The following is a 17,646-nucleotide window of genomic DNA, read 5'->3' as shown; positions in this document are numbered from 1 at the left end:
ATCATAATCATGTCAGTACACAACATTACAATACATCCATGCATAATTCCCACACATTCATGAACAGTAGTCAATTTATTTGAGTTCATACTACAAACATCGATTGATTCTTATCTTTATGAGTTTAATTTCATCGTATCATTAATTTATTGTATTTGCTGCGTATTCTCATGACCCAGATATATTTCTCGGTTGTGATGAAAATGTAGCAAAGCTATAATTGTATACATGTTAGTTCATAGGCTCATTGGCGGCGGAAGCCAAAAAGATTTTTGGGGGTCCACCTGAATTTAGGAGGGGGGGGGGGGGACGCAGGAAACAAAATTGACAAGCAAAAAAAAAATTATCAAAAAATTTAGGGGGGACAGGATCCCCCGTCCCCCCCCCCCCCCCGCTTCCGCCGCCTATACATAGGCTACCTTTTTCCTTTGCATATAGGCCCACCCTTTTCAATGGGGAAGTTGGTTGGATTAACAAAATGATTCCCCATCCCCTTCTCACCCTTCCCCATGAAGAGCACGTGGACAATTCCTTTTGGCCAATGAAATCACTTTTAGAGAAAAGAAAAGACCATCAATTAAAAGTAGAATGGTTCGACAGTTGCTAATTTCTCGAGAATTTGACAAGGAATTTAAAAAATATATATCTCAGCTAAAGAAAATAACTGTCGGCATGTGAAATTTGCATTTATTAATTTCTATTTTAGCTCATCTATTCACCTATTTACATATTTCTATTATTATTACACCCCCCCTATTTATTATTATTATTTTTTGGGGGTATTTATTTTTCAAAGGGATGGGGTCACGCGAACCCTTGTATCCCTAGTCACTGTCCTGAAAGAGTTATCGAATAGGGAAATACGGCAGAACTCTGCATCTTCCGGCCCCTTCCCCCTTCCTCTGTTTTCTCTCTCAATTCTCCGATCTAGGTTTCCCCCATAGAGATATCTCTATCCATCCCCACGCCCCACACACACCGCACACATAATTTGGCAGTCTTGTCTCTTCCCTTATTCTTTCGTGCTCATGTCATTTTGTCATAATTTAGTCCTGTTTTATTTATGAGACGTAGGCCTAATAAACTACCCCGGATAACTATATCGGCCTATGAAACTAATGACTACATGTATAATAGCCTATATGAATATGTATAGGCCTATTTTCTCATTATTTGAGCCATTCGCACGTTAGTAATTTTACCGGAATTCCAATATAGTACTCAGTCAATTGAATCATGCGTAAGCGAGGCGCACGTGGGTACAATAAACCAATGTGTAACAGGTGGTGGATGTGAGAGCCGGGGCTAGATGATAGTGGAAGAACTCCGGAAAGAACGCCGGACCGGACATCTACTGGACTGGACAGTGATGACAAAGATCAAATCAGAAATTCATCAGAAAGTCATGAAATGAGAGCAATATAGAACTTCAAGAGAAACAGAACGAGGTATCAATCATTTATATGGCTGTAAGTAGGCCAATTAAGTCCGTGGGCAATGTCAGATGAGTGGTAGAACAAAGCACTAGCTGCTACTGCTTCTGCATCGATCGGCCCACTGATCAAAATAGCCAGCAGAGAACTGTAGGCCTAGGCTACCCTGGCCTATAGGCCCAGCCCGTTCAGAATGTCTGACCAACTCTTTGGTCTGCTGATAACGAGGGCTGTGTATACTATTACTAGTATATTATAGACGAGGCATCAGATTGGTTTAATATTCTATGGCTCCTAAACTTTAGCTCAATATCACTTCTAAGTTCTTGAAGTTGAAATATTGATTGTTCATGTGAATCATTTCAATATTGTTATAAATAGTTTTTCACCTTTGTGTATACTTATTCATAAAGCCATTGGAAACGAAATTTCTTTGTATGCGTACATTGACCAATAAAAGAATCTTGAAATAACTAGAGTGTATGATATTATTTTGATCCAAGACATGGATTGCTATATAGACCCTACCTTTGAAATTGTTAATAAAAATCTATGTTAGATGTTGATTTAGTGAGTCTCTCTGATGAACCATAAGATGAAGTTTTTGTTGCTGTTAGCTGTGCATCCATACAAGGGGACTTCTCACTTTTTGCATTTGATTATCAAGTTGGTGCTATTTCCCCCCTTTTTAAAACTAGAAAATCATAGTAGCTTAATTAGTTTCACCATAAAAACATTTGCTTTTGAAATAATGTTTTTGATAATACTCACACTAGATCTACAACCAATTCAGCTAGGCATCTTAAATTAAGAATTGATGGCTAGGGGAGACCGGGGTGAAGTGGGACAAAAATTACAAGTTGATGAATTTTCTCTTATAACTTTTCTTTTATTCAGAATTGGGAACTTGTGTTTTGTACCTTAAGACAACCGATGCTAGGCCACATGATGGAACGTTGGTTCATATTGCTGCAAGTCTCATATTTGTGTAATCATTGATTAGTAAAAAGCTTCTGAACGGGGAGAAGTGGGCCACCTCTGGGAGAATTGGGACATCGGCTGGGGTAAAGTGGGATGGCTAGGGAGAAGTGGGACAAACAATAACTAGGCCTACTAATAAGGTTGAGAATATCACATTGCGCATATATGTATATATATTATGAATATATATGAGCTTTTCGTGTGTGCGTGTGTGTAAATGTGAGTGTGAATGGGGTGTGTGTGTATATATGTGTATTTATGACTTGCCAGATATGAAATGGATATGCCCCCAGAATACTTTTATTAATATGTTATCTTAGACATATCGAAAGAAAATTTAACTATCGATAAATGTCAGGTTATTCAATGCCCTTACTTTGACGTAATCATGAATCAGCCATCCACCAAAGCCAGTTATTATATCACAGTCAATGTAAACCATATTACTTATGAGAAAATCCTAATTGCTGATGAATGCCATTGTAATCTCAATCAAAAATCAATCATGATCAACGCACACACCTCAGAGAAAATAATGCATTAGATCAAGACACATGTAAATGCTCCTCAAGTAAACTGGTTTTAACTTTTAATGCTGAAAACAACATTATTTGTAATTCAAACTAATACAATTATGGCATTCCTTGACAGTGCTGTGGGATGTTCATCCTTTTTGTTCCTTCATCAGTATCAAAACTTGTGGATGAATAGATGTATTTGTGGTTCATTTTTTTTCAGCTGTTTTTAAAAACACATGTATATTTGTACTTTAAATTTGTGTGACATCCTCCTACATGTTCAAGTAAGATATAAAAGTATATCCGAAGGGCTGAAAATGCAAATGTTGGCAACATATCCCTGTATTGGCATTTTCAGCCCTTCAGGTATTGTTGATTGTTGCTTTCTTCATATGCAGATATTTGTCTAAGTTAACAATGAAGGATCAGGTGTTCATTAAATTGAGCAAAGCAATTTGTTTTCACCAAAAGTATGTTGGTGAATGCTTCCCTTCCACACTTCACACCAATTTGGTGTCATTATTTTGGGAAATAAATCATAATCAACCTTTAGAAGTTCAAATTTTGTAACAGGTAAGGCTGTTCTGTTGTAAGCGATTTTGAAACTGGATGCTCTTTCAAATGTGAAATTAGGGTCCCTTTCAAAAACGAAGTTAAAACATTTCAAGAGTATTAGTTACAATAATTCTCTGATGTGGCACAAGCTAATACCTTTCATTGGTCTTGGGACATGTTGTCACATACAATTAGTGTAAGTAGTTTCAGGAAAAAAATGTCAGACTTTATAACTGTAAATCTATCATCAACAATTCAAACATTTATTAAAATCTAATTCAACTTGCCCATCCCGCCATAAGCCTTGAGCTAATGCTTGAACGTTAAACTGTCAACGCTAAACATTAGACCTATACTGTGGGGGAAGCAAATAACAAACACCGAACATAAGTTTCCTTAATTCAATATGGGAAACAACAAATTGTGCAGATGGGAATAGCCGTCTAAAACTGAGCATATATTACAACCGTAAAAAACAGATGATATGTTTCAAATGTTGCTCATATTGTCTCACGATACCTTAAAGTCTTTTGTGTAGAGTATTTTTACTCATGAAATATGGTACATATTCCCCATCTATTTTCTGAAAACTCCAAATCTGCACATGCTACAGTAAAAATCCTGTCAACGTAAAACAAAATTCTTAAACCATAACTGTTTGGGCAATATCCTTCACACTGAGATATGTGCAAAACTTGATCAACTTTTTCAACACTCTAGTTTTTCTGGAGAGATCACCAAGGAATGCTGATATTGGGGAGCTAGTCTTGCATCTTGGTTTGCGCGAAACTTGGCAACATATCTCCCGAGAGTTGACTTTTTTACGTCTGCTTCTCGAATCGATTTCCCATCTCTCACCACTGCTTGAACAGCCTCCAACATTTCTGCATGGGACGTTAGTCCCATGCGAGTTTTTCGTTTGTAGTTCCTTGGCATGTTATCTGCAAAAGTATAAAAATGGGATGAACTGTTGACATGCAGTACCACACCATATGAAGACTTGACAAGTAGGTTCTCTAACAGAGTATTGATGAAGGTGATGTAAAAGTGTAGGCCTACTGCTTTAATTTAATTGATAGACTACATGTTCCTGAATAGATTGTGTTTGAATCAATTTGCCATACTTATACAAGGCCTACAATTATATGAACACAAGCTTCAAGAACTACTACCGACATGATTATACCAATTAATTTAAAGTGATATGAATGTCATTGGTGTGAGGACCATATTGTATGACTATGGGGTAAGGTGGGACACAGTTGGGAGAAGTGGGACAGTAAAGGGAGAGGTGGGACAGTCATGTCCTAGTTTATCCCAACAAACACAAAAAATCAAAATGGCGGCTAACTTTTCAAATTTGCACATTTTTGCAAAAACTTAGAGTGCAAATTATTAGGACTAACAAGGCCTAGATAAAGCATGCTAAGTGTCTGCTAAAGCTATAAGAATGAATTCAAAAGTACTTCACACTGACTGCAAAAAACTACAAAAAAAGTGTGAAAAAATAAAATTCAAAATTACACTTACCAGGGGAGTTCTTGCGCTGTTGCTTCCATGTGCTTTTACTCTAATACCTAATGTCTATCACGGGATAAGAACAGATAGCTGATTGGTTGAACACTTTTCTAGATATAGGAGGTGTCCCACTTCTCCCGCGTCCCAGTTCACCCCGGTCTCCCCTATATAATGGACGTTTTTTAACTGATTGAATTAAAAAAAAAATTATTTCATTGATTCATATCATTGATTCATTAAATTATGTATTATTCTTACATTCATTCAGTTATTAATTCTTATATTCATACACTATGTATTTTGTATTCACTATCTTTCTTTTTTTTTCATATTTATTTGTTTATCTACTTTAATTTATTTATTCTTTTATTTATTTACTTATTTATTTATTATTTCTTAGCTAATTTATTTTTGACATTTTTATTAATTCATTAATTTAATTCATTGATTAATTAATTCATTCATTAAATCAATCATTTATTCACATATTAATTTATTTTTTTGTATTTTATTGATTTTACTGACATGGCAGACTGACAATTTTTGGAGATGAGGCAGATGCCTCCATGTTCTCTCTTTTTCCTTTTATCTACCTTTTGTAGTTTGGTTTTGTCTTGCCTGCATAGCAGAGCGAGACTATAGGCGGCGCTTTTCCGACGGCGACGGCGTCAACATCAAATCTTAACCTAAGGTTAAGTTTTTGAAATGACATCATAACTTAGAAAGTATATGGACCTAGTTCATGAAACTTGGACATAAGGTTAATCAAGTATTACTGAACATCCTGCCTGAGTTCAGGTCACATGACTGAGGTTAAAGGTCATTTAGGGTCAATGAACTTAGACCACGTTGGGAGAATTATTTTCAAAATCTTAACCGTAGGTTAAGTTTTTGAAATGATATCATAACTTAGAAAGTATATAGACCTAGTTCATGAAAATTAGGTATAAGGTCAATCAAGTATTAGTAAATATCCTGCTTGAGTTTCAGGTCACATGACCAAGGTCAAAGGTCATTTAGGGTCAATGAACTTTGGTCAAGTTGGGGGTATTTGTTGAATTACTATCATAACTTTGAAAATTTATGGATCTAGTTCATGAAACTTGGGCATAAGGTTAATCAAGTATTAGTAAACATCCTGCTTGAGTTTCAGGTCACATGACCAAGGTCAAAGGTCATTTAGGGTCAATGAACTTAGACCACGTTGGGAGAATTATTTTCAAAATCTTAACCGAAGGTTAAGTTTTTGAAATGATATCATAACTTAGAAAGTATATAGACCTAGTTCATGAAACTTAGGTATAAGGTCAATCAAGTATTAGTAAACATCCTGCTTGAGTTTCAGGTCACATGACCAAGGTCAAAGGTCATTTAGGGTCAATGAAATTTGGTCAAGTTGGGGGTATTTGTTGAATTACTATCATAACTTTGAAAATTTATGGATCTAGTTCATGAAACTTGGGCATAAGGTTAATCAAGTATTAGTAAACATCCTGCTTGAGTTTCAGGTCACATGACCAAGGTCAAAGGTCATTTAGGGTCAATGAACTTTGGTCAAGTTGGGGGTATTTGTTGAATTACTATCATAACTTTGAAAATTTATGGATCTAGTTCATGAAACTTGGACATAAGGTTTATCAAGTATTAGTGAACATCCTGCCTGAGTTTCAGGTCACATGACCAAGGTCAAATGTCATTTAGGGTCAATGAACTTTGGCCAAGTTGGGGGTAATAGTTGAATTACCATCATAACTTTGACAATTTATGGATCTAGTTCATGAAACTTGGACATTAAGTTAATCAAGTACCACTGAATATCCTGTGCGAGTTTCAGGTCACATGACCATGGTCAATGGTCATTTAAGGTCAATGAACTTTGGCCGTGTTGGGGTTATTTGTTAAATTACCATCCTAACTCTGAAAGTTTATGGATCTAGTTCATAAAACTTGGACATAAGAGTAATAAAGTATCACTGAACATCCTGTACGAGTTTCAGGTCACATGACCATGGTCAAAGGTCAGTTAAGGTCAATAAACTTAGGCCATGTTGGGGTAATTGTTGAATTGCCATCATAACTTTGAAAGTTTATGGATAGAGTGAATGAAATGTGGACATGGGTGTAGTTGACAAGTCTTAAGTCACCGTTCAAATGTCATTTATGGTCAATGAATGTGGTATTATGTCATGATATGAATTGTGTTTTTGTGAATGATTATTTTATAGTAGTTTTCAAAGTTAGCACTGCTGCTATATTAAATCGCGTAATGCAGGCAAGACTGCCAGAGGCGTTCCACTTGTTGTATTCTTGTTCTGTTATGTTCTGTAATGTTCTGATATGTACTGTTCTTGTATTTTTTTTTGTTTCCTGGTGCCCCGTTTGGTTTGACTTGTCTTATCTTGTTTTTTGTTCAATTTCTTTTCAGCCTCATATTACTTTTTGGGAGATTATAATTTTATAACTATTATAACTTAAGTCATAAAATTTCATATGAAATATATGTTTTGGGCTTAAAGATACCAGCCTGCTACCTTATAGTACAGAGGGGAATATACAAAAGAGAGATGGGTAAGAGTAGGGGGAGAGATTAGGATATGGGAAATTAGCCTAAAGATGAGAGGAGAGATGAATTAACAAAGAGACAAAGAAAAAGAGAGATAGACAGAGAGGGAGTTGGGAGAGATAAATATTGTAAATCAATCTTATCACAATTTCCTTCAACAGATGGAAAACAATGGGGGAATTAAAGAACCTGTTCAAGAAAAGTAAATAATTAATTTGTAAACATAAAGAAATGGAATCAATTGTAGGCCTATACTCATCACTAGAATAATTGAGATTGACCAACAGACTCAAATAGAATGCTCCAATTTCAGAGGCTACCAACTTCATGTCAGAGTCTGACTCTTTCCTTTATATCTCTCACAAATTTGTGTCATTTTGATTTATTTCGGTTTCAACCGCAACAATAATAATTTTTAAAGTCAGTCTGGAGTGCAATGGTGATGGGAGAGTTGGTGTTTTGAGGTTAAAGCCACCACCTGCGTATCCTTCCAAGGTCAAAGATAGCAAACATTCTTTTTTCTTTCTTTGAACATGTGTGAAACTATAACTGCTGACACTAAATCCACCCCCATCATTACCAAACCGATAATTTATCAGTCCATTTTTGTGAGAGGGGATTTGGCTTTTAAGGAGGACCATGACCTATTCAACAAACTTCTCTTTTGAAAAGGAGAATATTTTTAAAGAAAGAATGGAATGATTTGAATTAAAGCTCGACAATCCAAAGATAGAAATATCTCCCGGTGTGGAAAAAAAATATTGTGTTTTGTTACCACAATGCATTTCATGGTAGAGTGATCGTGTAAGTTAAAACCAATTTGCAAAGCCTTGTTTGGGGCTGAATGGGGGCTTTCAAATGGCTCTTATTGAACAATGGGATATAAAATGCCTTGTGGGTTTATTCCATATCAAGTATCCATTCAGGAGATCAGTTTTAAATGTCATAATTGAAACCAAGCAACCACGGGCTTGCTCACTTTCAAGATAAGATCAAGCGCCATCTGATAATACAGGGTTGGGGTACTTTTTAGGTGATTCGTTTGCCTTCAATCGTTGTTTACGATGCTCATTCCAATATTTCTTAAAAAGAGAAACTTTGATGATTATCGTGAAAAACATTTAATAAAAAGGTGAAAACAGATTGGTCGGGGGAAGTTAAGCATGCTTAGTGACACAGATCTAAAACGTTCTTTTGTCGGCAGGGATCATGAGAAGAAAAGCGGGAGATTCATCAAGCTCATCCCCTGGATTCATCGGCGTGGAAATTGACGCGACTCTGACATGACACAATACAGGTAACATCACAACCCGGCTGTGACAATCAGATAGCTAGCAGTATTGACAAACCTCAAGAGATAAGTCTCGTACATTATTACCGTTCTGTCGATAGTAAATACTGATAGCGGGCCCCTTGAATGGTTCATTATGGCAGGCACTGATGGTATCATGGTGCTGATAATGTAATGATCATTGCTAATTAAATTGGATGTCCCTGGCTCAGACAAGCCCTCTTTTTCTGCCTACAGACGCCCGCCGGTATCTCCACCATGAATCTCTCCGTGAGAACGGCGAGATAAAGCCTGCCGCATGTCATTAACGGCATGCGATGCGGATCTAGAGGGATTAAGCGGCACTGTTTCTGTCTTCCTCAGGAAGCGTCGAGTATCACCTGGTATGATAAGATTCACGGTCTGCGATTCTAATGAGAAGTGGGTGGCTTGTTTTGTACATTAATGGTTTCACAGGTGTGAGGCATATATACACTTTAGAAATCTTAGTTCACTTCTCATCTATGATACACATCTTCACCTATGTTGTCACAGCACTGATGCATCTTAGCCATCATTTTGTCTCTCTCCTTTGATGTGGAAAGACCGGAATCAACATCATTCAAACAGCAGCTGCACCTCTTTAATAAGGTAAGCATCTGAATTTCTAATTTAGAACACGGTGAATGCTAATTGTGGGGTGTTATTCTATATTCTACTGTAAATACTTTTTTAAAAGTAAAAAAAAAAAAAAACATCTTGGTTCTAGCTAGATCAAATTTTAAAAGCAATTTTATAAAGAGAATTGTTGTAAGAGTTATAAGTATTCACAATAATACAAAAGGGAAAAGGCAATTAATGTAAATAAAAAAATGTGCTAAAAGAAATAGCGTTCATGGGCTCCTAAAGATCATTAAAACTGTACAGACCAATTTTCAGACATGGGAAGTAGAAGGAAGATAACAGTCAAAGTGAACATACTTTGAAAGATAAAAGTAAACTGAGGGGTGTCAAGAAAAGGGGGAAAACTGATGCAATTTCAAAGGTTGAGAGAGGGGTATAAACAATGATTTATACAGGAAAGAGAAAGAGGGTGAGAGAGACAGAAGGAGAGAGAAGAAAGATGGGGAAGTAATTGAATGCCAGCAAGGCTATATGACCTTAGATGCCCTATCGACGGACCTTGATGCCCCAATATTAGCTTGATATATATTTAGTGCCCTTTATAATTTTGTCCATTTGTGCTGCGATTAGAAATGCACCCTGTGGGAAAGTGGTCTTGCCCTGAAATAGATAAATTTAAAGGCCTGTGAATACAATTATTTGACAATATTAAACAAGATGTGTCATTGATCTGGAGATGAGAAGCCTCAATTATTTTAATTTTTTTTTCATCTTCAGGTGTGTTAACCTAAAACTTTCTGGATTTGGATGTTTCTGAGAAAGACAAACAGGGAAGACATAGACTACTGCACTTTCTCTTCCAACTAGCACAGGGACGGCACAAAATTTACAGATCAAAGATAAAAGCATTTTGAAGGTAAGTGAAAGAAATAGAAGAAAGAGAGTGATATGGTAGAGAGGAGATGCAAAAGTGGTTTCATCAAATGAATATTGTTAAAGGTAGATATTTATATTCATATCTTTTGCCCTTTTTTAAAAATGCTGCAAAATATCATCCATTAATGAGAGGAGAGGGCTTCTATCAATCCTTCAGTGGGTACTGATTTTTGAATGGCTCTGGTGCATTATTGTTTGTTCATGAATTGACTTTGGTAAGGAACACAATCACCCTATGATTTCCGTCATGGTCAACAATATCAATTATCAGTTTAAAGTAAAAATATCCCCGAACAAATCTAATAACAAAACACACTTGAACATGGATCAAGTCTCCACCCATTTTTAAATTTAAATGACTAGTGAACTAGCTTGATAATATGACACTTTATAGTTTTAAGGAATATCACTTTTAATGAAAAAGGAATTTATGTATTATCTTCATATTCCCTATGAGATTGACTGACTTCAGTACAAGGGGGATAAAATATCTGAAAAATCTGTCACATTGTTTAATAGCATAGTTTGGTTTTGCATCCATTTTACTGAGGAAAAGAGGCAATGCCAACCAAAGCCAATGTGTCAATCAAAGTGGCAAATTTAAGACTTTTTGTATTTCCACTCTTCACTTCTTGTGGTCATAAAAATGCAAGGGGTGACAAATTAGTGTTGCATATTTCTGATGCTTTCGAGAGCAGAAAGCGGCTAAAAACATCTGTGCCTTGAGGGCTTCAGCGCTATGGACTCCATTATAGATGACTAGCGAGACCGTCCCTTTCTGCATTAACATGACACTGGCCCCATTAATTCACTTTCCAACTTTGAAAAACCAATTACGGACATTCATGATTTTTTTAATGCAATATTTGTCTATTCCCTAAAGCACATTGAACCTCGAGAGAATATACTAATTTTTGATATTTTTTCTCTTTGCCTATTTCCTAATGGAATTGGAGTAAATTGTTAGAACTTGCTCCCCTCTGTTTCTGTACATTTACCACCCCCCTCCTGTACATTTTAGATGACTGTGTGGACCATCATTATCTATCAACAAAATATTCAATTTCTTGAACCACATATTTTCTTTTAGACCTACTGCATATGCATACAAATTGTTATGTATATAGTATGTAGATTTATATGCCTAGCTAGGCGTTTAATAATTACATTTTCATTTGACTTCTTTCTCAAAATTTGCAGAAATTTATTTGCTATGACACAATTATTGGTGGATGAACAAGCATCCAGTGTATTACAAAGTCGCCAATAAGAGTCCAGTTCAGGGGTCGCAGAACATAGGGGGGGGGGGGGGGGGCTTTAAATCTCCACTTTGCTAAAAGAAGTAAAAATGACCATCAAATTGTGATTTTATGTTCAGCACCCACCCCCGCTTTCAAAATAGTTTTCTGGCCCCTCATGTATACAGCCAAACATTTTCAGAGTATACCGCAATGATGAAAATCAGCTTTAGAGAAAAATGTGCTCATTAATTTTGTAAATATACATACATGTAAATTATCTTTGTGATTGATGCTATAGATGATGCCGACCCCTTGAGACAGAGATAAAAGGTTTTAATACTTGGAATATCATACTGAGTTAGGGGAGAGGGTAAACATCACAAAAGGAATAAACAAAATGGCCATTTTTTTTTTAAGGTATGAAGGAATCAATGAAAAGTAACTTCTCCTCAAATCATTTTGCCCATCTATATCCTCTCAATATAGACATCAGAGAAGTTTTACCGAGAAATATAAACCCATGATCGGTCGGCATGCTTCAAAGGCACACGGGAGACACAAACCTAATGTTTCTCAATTGATATCAATAAGCAGATTCCCCTGCAAATATGGAAGAGGGGGAAAATAACGGGGGGAAAATCCTAGCTTACCGTAACCCAAACGTGACCGCGCATAGCAGGAATGATGATAATTTTTGTATTTGTTTGAGACGTCCTCAACCGGTGTATTTCTGTTGTTCTCTGCGTGTTGACTATGGGAGCGTAAAATTAGCATAGTGGAGAAAATGCAAGAATAACTATTTTTTAGTGGAGGGTCTGATATGCAATATAAAGAGCTCAATTGAAATCTTTTCATTAAAATAACTTTGTTGCACGTTGCAAGCAAAGTGTGTTTGATGGAGGTACTAAATGGAAGTTCTTTGCTAGAACACTAGAACTTACTCTGTTGGAGTCATATTGCAGGAAAAATGTGTTTGATAGAGGGGCTGTAATGGAAATCCTTTAGTATAGAACTTCTCTGTCGGGGTCCATATTGCAATATTGAAATGTATATAATATGCTCTTAAAATTATTCAAATGTTAATGGTGTTATGTTAGGAAATACATACAAGAAGGTAAAATTCAAGCTCACAACATAGTAATCTCTTTTTTTTATGCACGTCCTACAGGACTATTATGGTATCATGCTCGGTGTCCGTCCGTCTGTCTGTCCGTTGGTTAACTTTTCCTTGTAAACAGGTAAATGCGATAACTTCAGTTTAACTTCACCTAAGCTCATATAATTTGGTGTGTATGATACTAGCATAGATCCCAGGAAGCCTATAGATTTTGAGTTCAAAAGGTTAAAGGTCAAGGTGACAGTGACATGTTTTCATCTTACCCTTCTGAAGATACTAGCATAGATCCCAGGAAGCCTATAGAGTTTGAGGTCAGAAGGTCAAAGGTGAAGTCGTCACCTTCCACTTTCTTGCTTCATTGACCAATTACTCCATTTTCCGCGTTACAGGCGGGCTTATTATTTGCTTGCCTTAGCGACACTCTTGTTTTACAAAGCAGGTTATGTACATGTACATATCACTTTATTCAAAATGTAAAATTTCAATCTGATTCATATTCTAATTATTATCACTTTTTTTGCCTTTTCCCATTTAAAGTTTTGCCTAAAATGGCCCTTTGGATCAGACATCAGGGTAAAAGAACATATTTCTGCCACCTTGTTTTTTTATATGGGGTTGAATTGATTTGATAAATAAGGTTATAAAAGTGATCCTTTTTACCAATGAAGACAACTAACAGTTAGGTCCTGCATGAATGAGAGAAAAGGGGGAATCAATAGAGTGGAATGAATGGAGTGAAATTTAAAAAAGAATGCATGAAATACTCTACTGATGAAGAAGTCTGGATTGATAAAAGAAGATCAACACAATATAGAGCTTGGTAGACCATGTTTAGTCTAGGTTTGATAATGCTCATGATCTTCATTATAGATCCAAATACTATGAATGAAGTCTAGTATAACTATCAATGCTCCTGTGCAGATGGTATCTATGTTGGATATAGTGTTATCACACTGTGCCATGTTCATATGATTATAGAAAGAAAGGACTCATTTTCCCTGCCAGGTCCACTGACTGACCAAATCTGACGATATACAGAGGTGCTCAAAGGTTAGTGAACCCCACTCGAAAAATGAACATATTTTAGAGTCTTCAAGTTCTGCCATGTTTTAGATATTTAATTGTGATTTCCGGTGATAAAATATTACATTAAATCAATTTTGTTTCTATGGGCTCACAGAACATTGTTAAGATGTTGTTCACACTCAGCATGAAGTGCATTTTGTGAACGGGGTCAGTAACTTTTGAGCACAACTGTATATGTTCTAAAAAGAGTAGATAGTTGATATTTTGATAAAAATGATTACATTTCAGTAGTCAGCTTTTGCAAAATGTATCATATTTTGGAATTTGAATGGAAATCGTAGGAAAATGTGTATGGTATTCATGCTTATGTTAGATTGAGGCAGTAAGAACAAAAACGTGAATTATTTGCTCAATATCGTCTATTATCAATCTTTTTTTTTTGGGGGGGGGGGGTATAATTATTACAGCATTAGAATTTTTCAAAATTAGTATGAAAAAAAACCCATAAAGATATATTAATGAAAAAAGGACAAAAAAAAAAAAGTTATAGTGATTCTAAAAGTAATGCAGAAAAAAAACTGACATAAACATCTTAACTCTACAACAAAAAGAGCGAGGAATAGCCAATCAACAATGGTGTACGTTGCTAGGGGTGGAGCTTAGTATGAGGCGAAATTCAATCAAGTCGAGCGTGCCAAGTATCAGATATTTTCGAACTGACCAAAAAAAAAACACTCACAGAAAAACTTTTTTATCACTTTCCTGTCATCAATTTCACTCATTTTTTTCACAGAGTAATTATGAAATGTGGAAGAATCAGAAATTAAAAAAAAAAATCTTCAATATTTTGACTTTTTTATTTGTTTGTCAAATTCCGAGGAACTTTGATTTGCGACTTGTCTCTCATTTTGGTATGATCGATCACATATACTCGTCTCTTGTCTTATTAATCAAGAGCAACAAGTATGTACATGTGGGATCAAGTCCCAGCCTTGGCATAATTTCCTTCAAGAAATTTGTCCACATTGTTCTGCACTCAACCCAGGTGAGGTAAATGGGTACCAGGCAAGACTTTATTCCTCGAAATGCTACCACGCTGTAAAAGGCTGCGGGGCTAAAACCAGGGTAATAATATCCTATTGAGTGCATAGGGACACATTTGGCAGTGATATGCACAATATAATTAATATGTTGATAATATTATCATTATAATTAAATACAGGATCAATTCAGTCCCCCAAGCAATGATTAAAAATGTCTCTGGTTTCAAAAGAGTGATCTGTGAACCACGGGCTTCCAAAGCTTTCCAAAGCATTCTTGAAAATGAGAAATTGTAACTTTTAGTTTTAGTGTTGACAGGCTGGTGGTGTGTGTGTGTGATTAAAAGTTTTGTGTAGACAGATGATGTTGGTGTTTGGCCAATTTTCACACTGAACATGAAGTGAGGCTTGTTCTGGAAATGACCTCATAAGTAAAATATTTTACCATGAATATAATGATAAATGTATAAAAGAAAATAACAAAAAGTATATATTTGAGCTAGGTTCAAATTTGAATTAACATACATATTTATTCATTTCCAACAGAAAAAATTGTATGAAATTATCGGGCCCTATATTTTATGTCATATTCAGTAGCAAAACTGACAGCATAATTAAGTTACAGATAAACAAAGTTCTTTACATACAAACATTTATTATTGTTTTGTTTTAAAGACAATACGTCATTATGCACAATGTAATGGTTCAAACTCTCAACACCAGCACCCACAATTACACCAACACCATCACATTCAACTATACCAACACCAACACCACCAGCAACAACCAAATAACATCGACACCATAGTCCAAACATGGACCTATCTATGATACTTTATCTGTTGCTCATGCATGCACATGGCAAGCAGTACCTTCAACCTGTCAAGAGTTTAAAAATGGCAATAAATAAATCCTTTAAGTGGGCCATTTGTCTTTGCAGTATTTCCTGACAATCTTTTTTTCCCCCTGAACAATAATTTAGAGATGACATAAGAGCAGCTAGCATGAAAGTTCCTGTCATAAAATCTGTCTTTGCATTCATCTCTTTTATGACTCTACTTGACCTAATTACATGATATAATGGGGCTACTAAAGAACTCAATGATACTATCCCTGTATGGAGGGAATATTTTATTAAGTTGGCAAAAAGTGGGTTATGAGTTTTATATAAATCCATATGTGATAACATGGCTCCACTTTGTGTCTTGTCATATAATCCCTGCACTTTTTTTCTTTTCTATTTATGTGTTTGTGGCCTTTTTATGCGACATTTTATTTTTGTCCAAAGCAATGACTCACGTGTCTGCTGAATGCTGATCGATGTACTGTTTAGTATCTTCCAGCTGGACCGGGTGTTTCATCAACATTACTTTTGTCTGAAAGTTATAAGATTGTACAACTTTACTTGATTTTTATTGTCTGAGAAGCCCATAGGACCAACTTTGTCCTGGCTTAACCCAATCTGTTTCTTCAAACTGCTTGTAAAGTTGTGCATAAAATTAAGAATAACTGGAACATGAAGTAGCAAAATAGCCTTCATTGTTTTCATACAATTTTGACGATGCATTCAACAAATTGCTCAAAAATATGATTTCATGCACAAATCCAATGCAAATTCTATTTTTGCAAAAATTCATAGTTAACATTATTTTACCTCTTCTGATTAAAGTATATTGATGTAATCTTGTTTAGGATTGTAAATGTATTGCTTACAATTTCCATCCCCAAAACAAAAATAAAAAAAGAAGATAATTATGATTTTTCAAAAAAATAAAATATATTTAAAAATTTAAAGATACAATCCTTTTTTAATCAGAACCCTAATACAGGGGCTCTTAATGAAAAAATAGCTGTTTTATCTAAATTATTACTTAAGTTCTATTTTCATGCATGAATTATCATGATTAATATGAAATGATTTGATTTAAATTAGTTGAATCTAGCTATGCAACACCATAGATAACATCATTTTCTGCCATGCAAACTTTAATTGCGATAGCACAACCCACCCTCAAGATATTATCTTAGCAGGTCCATAATGGGGCAGTGACAAGAATAAAAATACCCCAGAACTATCAAGATTAATTTCTTTAAAAAAATTATTTGAATTTATTAGCAAAAAATATGTTGCATACATAAACTTTACAGATCAATTTACGAATCTCAGACAAACCATTTTCCTGATCAGTTCTTTCCTTTTATTTTCTGTATCTCTCCCAATTATGTACAGTACTTGGTTTTTTTTTATTTTTTTTTTAAAACCCTTTGTAATACACAGTGCATCCCACAGAAAAGGAAACCCGTTTTCAGAGACAGATTTTATGATTATGAAATATGTTTATACTATAAATTTGATATTTTTGGTAAGAGTGGAATCTTAAAATGAGACCAACATCTTAGTAAATTGTTGGCGCATGGCATTTTACAAACAATAAATATTGAGGCATGTCAGAAATGATTTGCGCAGAAACTCATGTGTGAATCTAAATCCACTCTCATTTTAGGGATTAGTGAGAGAAATTCAACAGAGAATACAAAAGAAATGCTAATGAGCCAATCGTTAAGCACGATCGTCGCATGATAACCAATCTTGTTCAACTTTTCTGCGCAACTTGATTTTGACATCAAAATTTCAAACTTGTCTTGCTCATAAATATGTAAAGTGCTTGTCTCATATTAGTATCAAAATATAAGAATAATCGAATTGTAAGATGATTTAATGAAATATGGTTATTAATTTTCCTTTGAAGAAAAAAGGCATGGGAATCCTGGTTCCCGTTTTTGTGGGATGCACTGTATAGTGCACAGTGGAGAGTGTTATTAA

The 17,646-nt window shown here is 35.3% G+C and overlaps 1 long non-coding RNA gene across 3 annotated transcripts; it reads left to right on the top strand.

Annotated features, from left to right (window-relative positions):
* The first annotated feature begins 1,036 nt into the window (after positions 1–1,036).
* LOC135154133 (uncharacterized) lies at positions 1,037–16,542 on the top strand. 3 transcript variants are annotated; one of them, XR_010293554.1, is made up of 5 exons: positions 1,037–1,448; positions 8,773–8,865; positions 9,394–9,489; positions 10,240–10,378; positions 12,808–16,542. It is a non-coding gene; the product is annotated as an uncharacterized LOC135154133 (long non-coding RNA). The 3 variants fall into 3 exon arrangements; XR_010293552.1 differs by having other exon boundaries at positions 8,773–9,489; XR_010293553.1 differs by having other exon boundaries at positions 1,037–1,469; positions 8,773–9,489.
* The last annotated feature ends 1,104 nt before the right edge of the window (positions 16,543–17,646 follow it).

The sequence above is a fragment of the Lytechinus pictus genome, chromosome 5 (genome assembly GCF_037042905.1).
Source record: "Lytechinus pictus isolate F3 Inbred chromosome 5, Lp3.0, whole genome shotgun sequence".
NCBI lineage: Eukaryota > Metazoa > Echinodermata > Echinoidea > Temnopleuroida > Toxopneustidae > Lytechinus > Lytechinus pictus.
The sequence above is the reverse complement of the archived record's forward strand: the minus strand, read 5'-3'. Positions and strand labels throughout refer to the sequence as shown.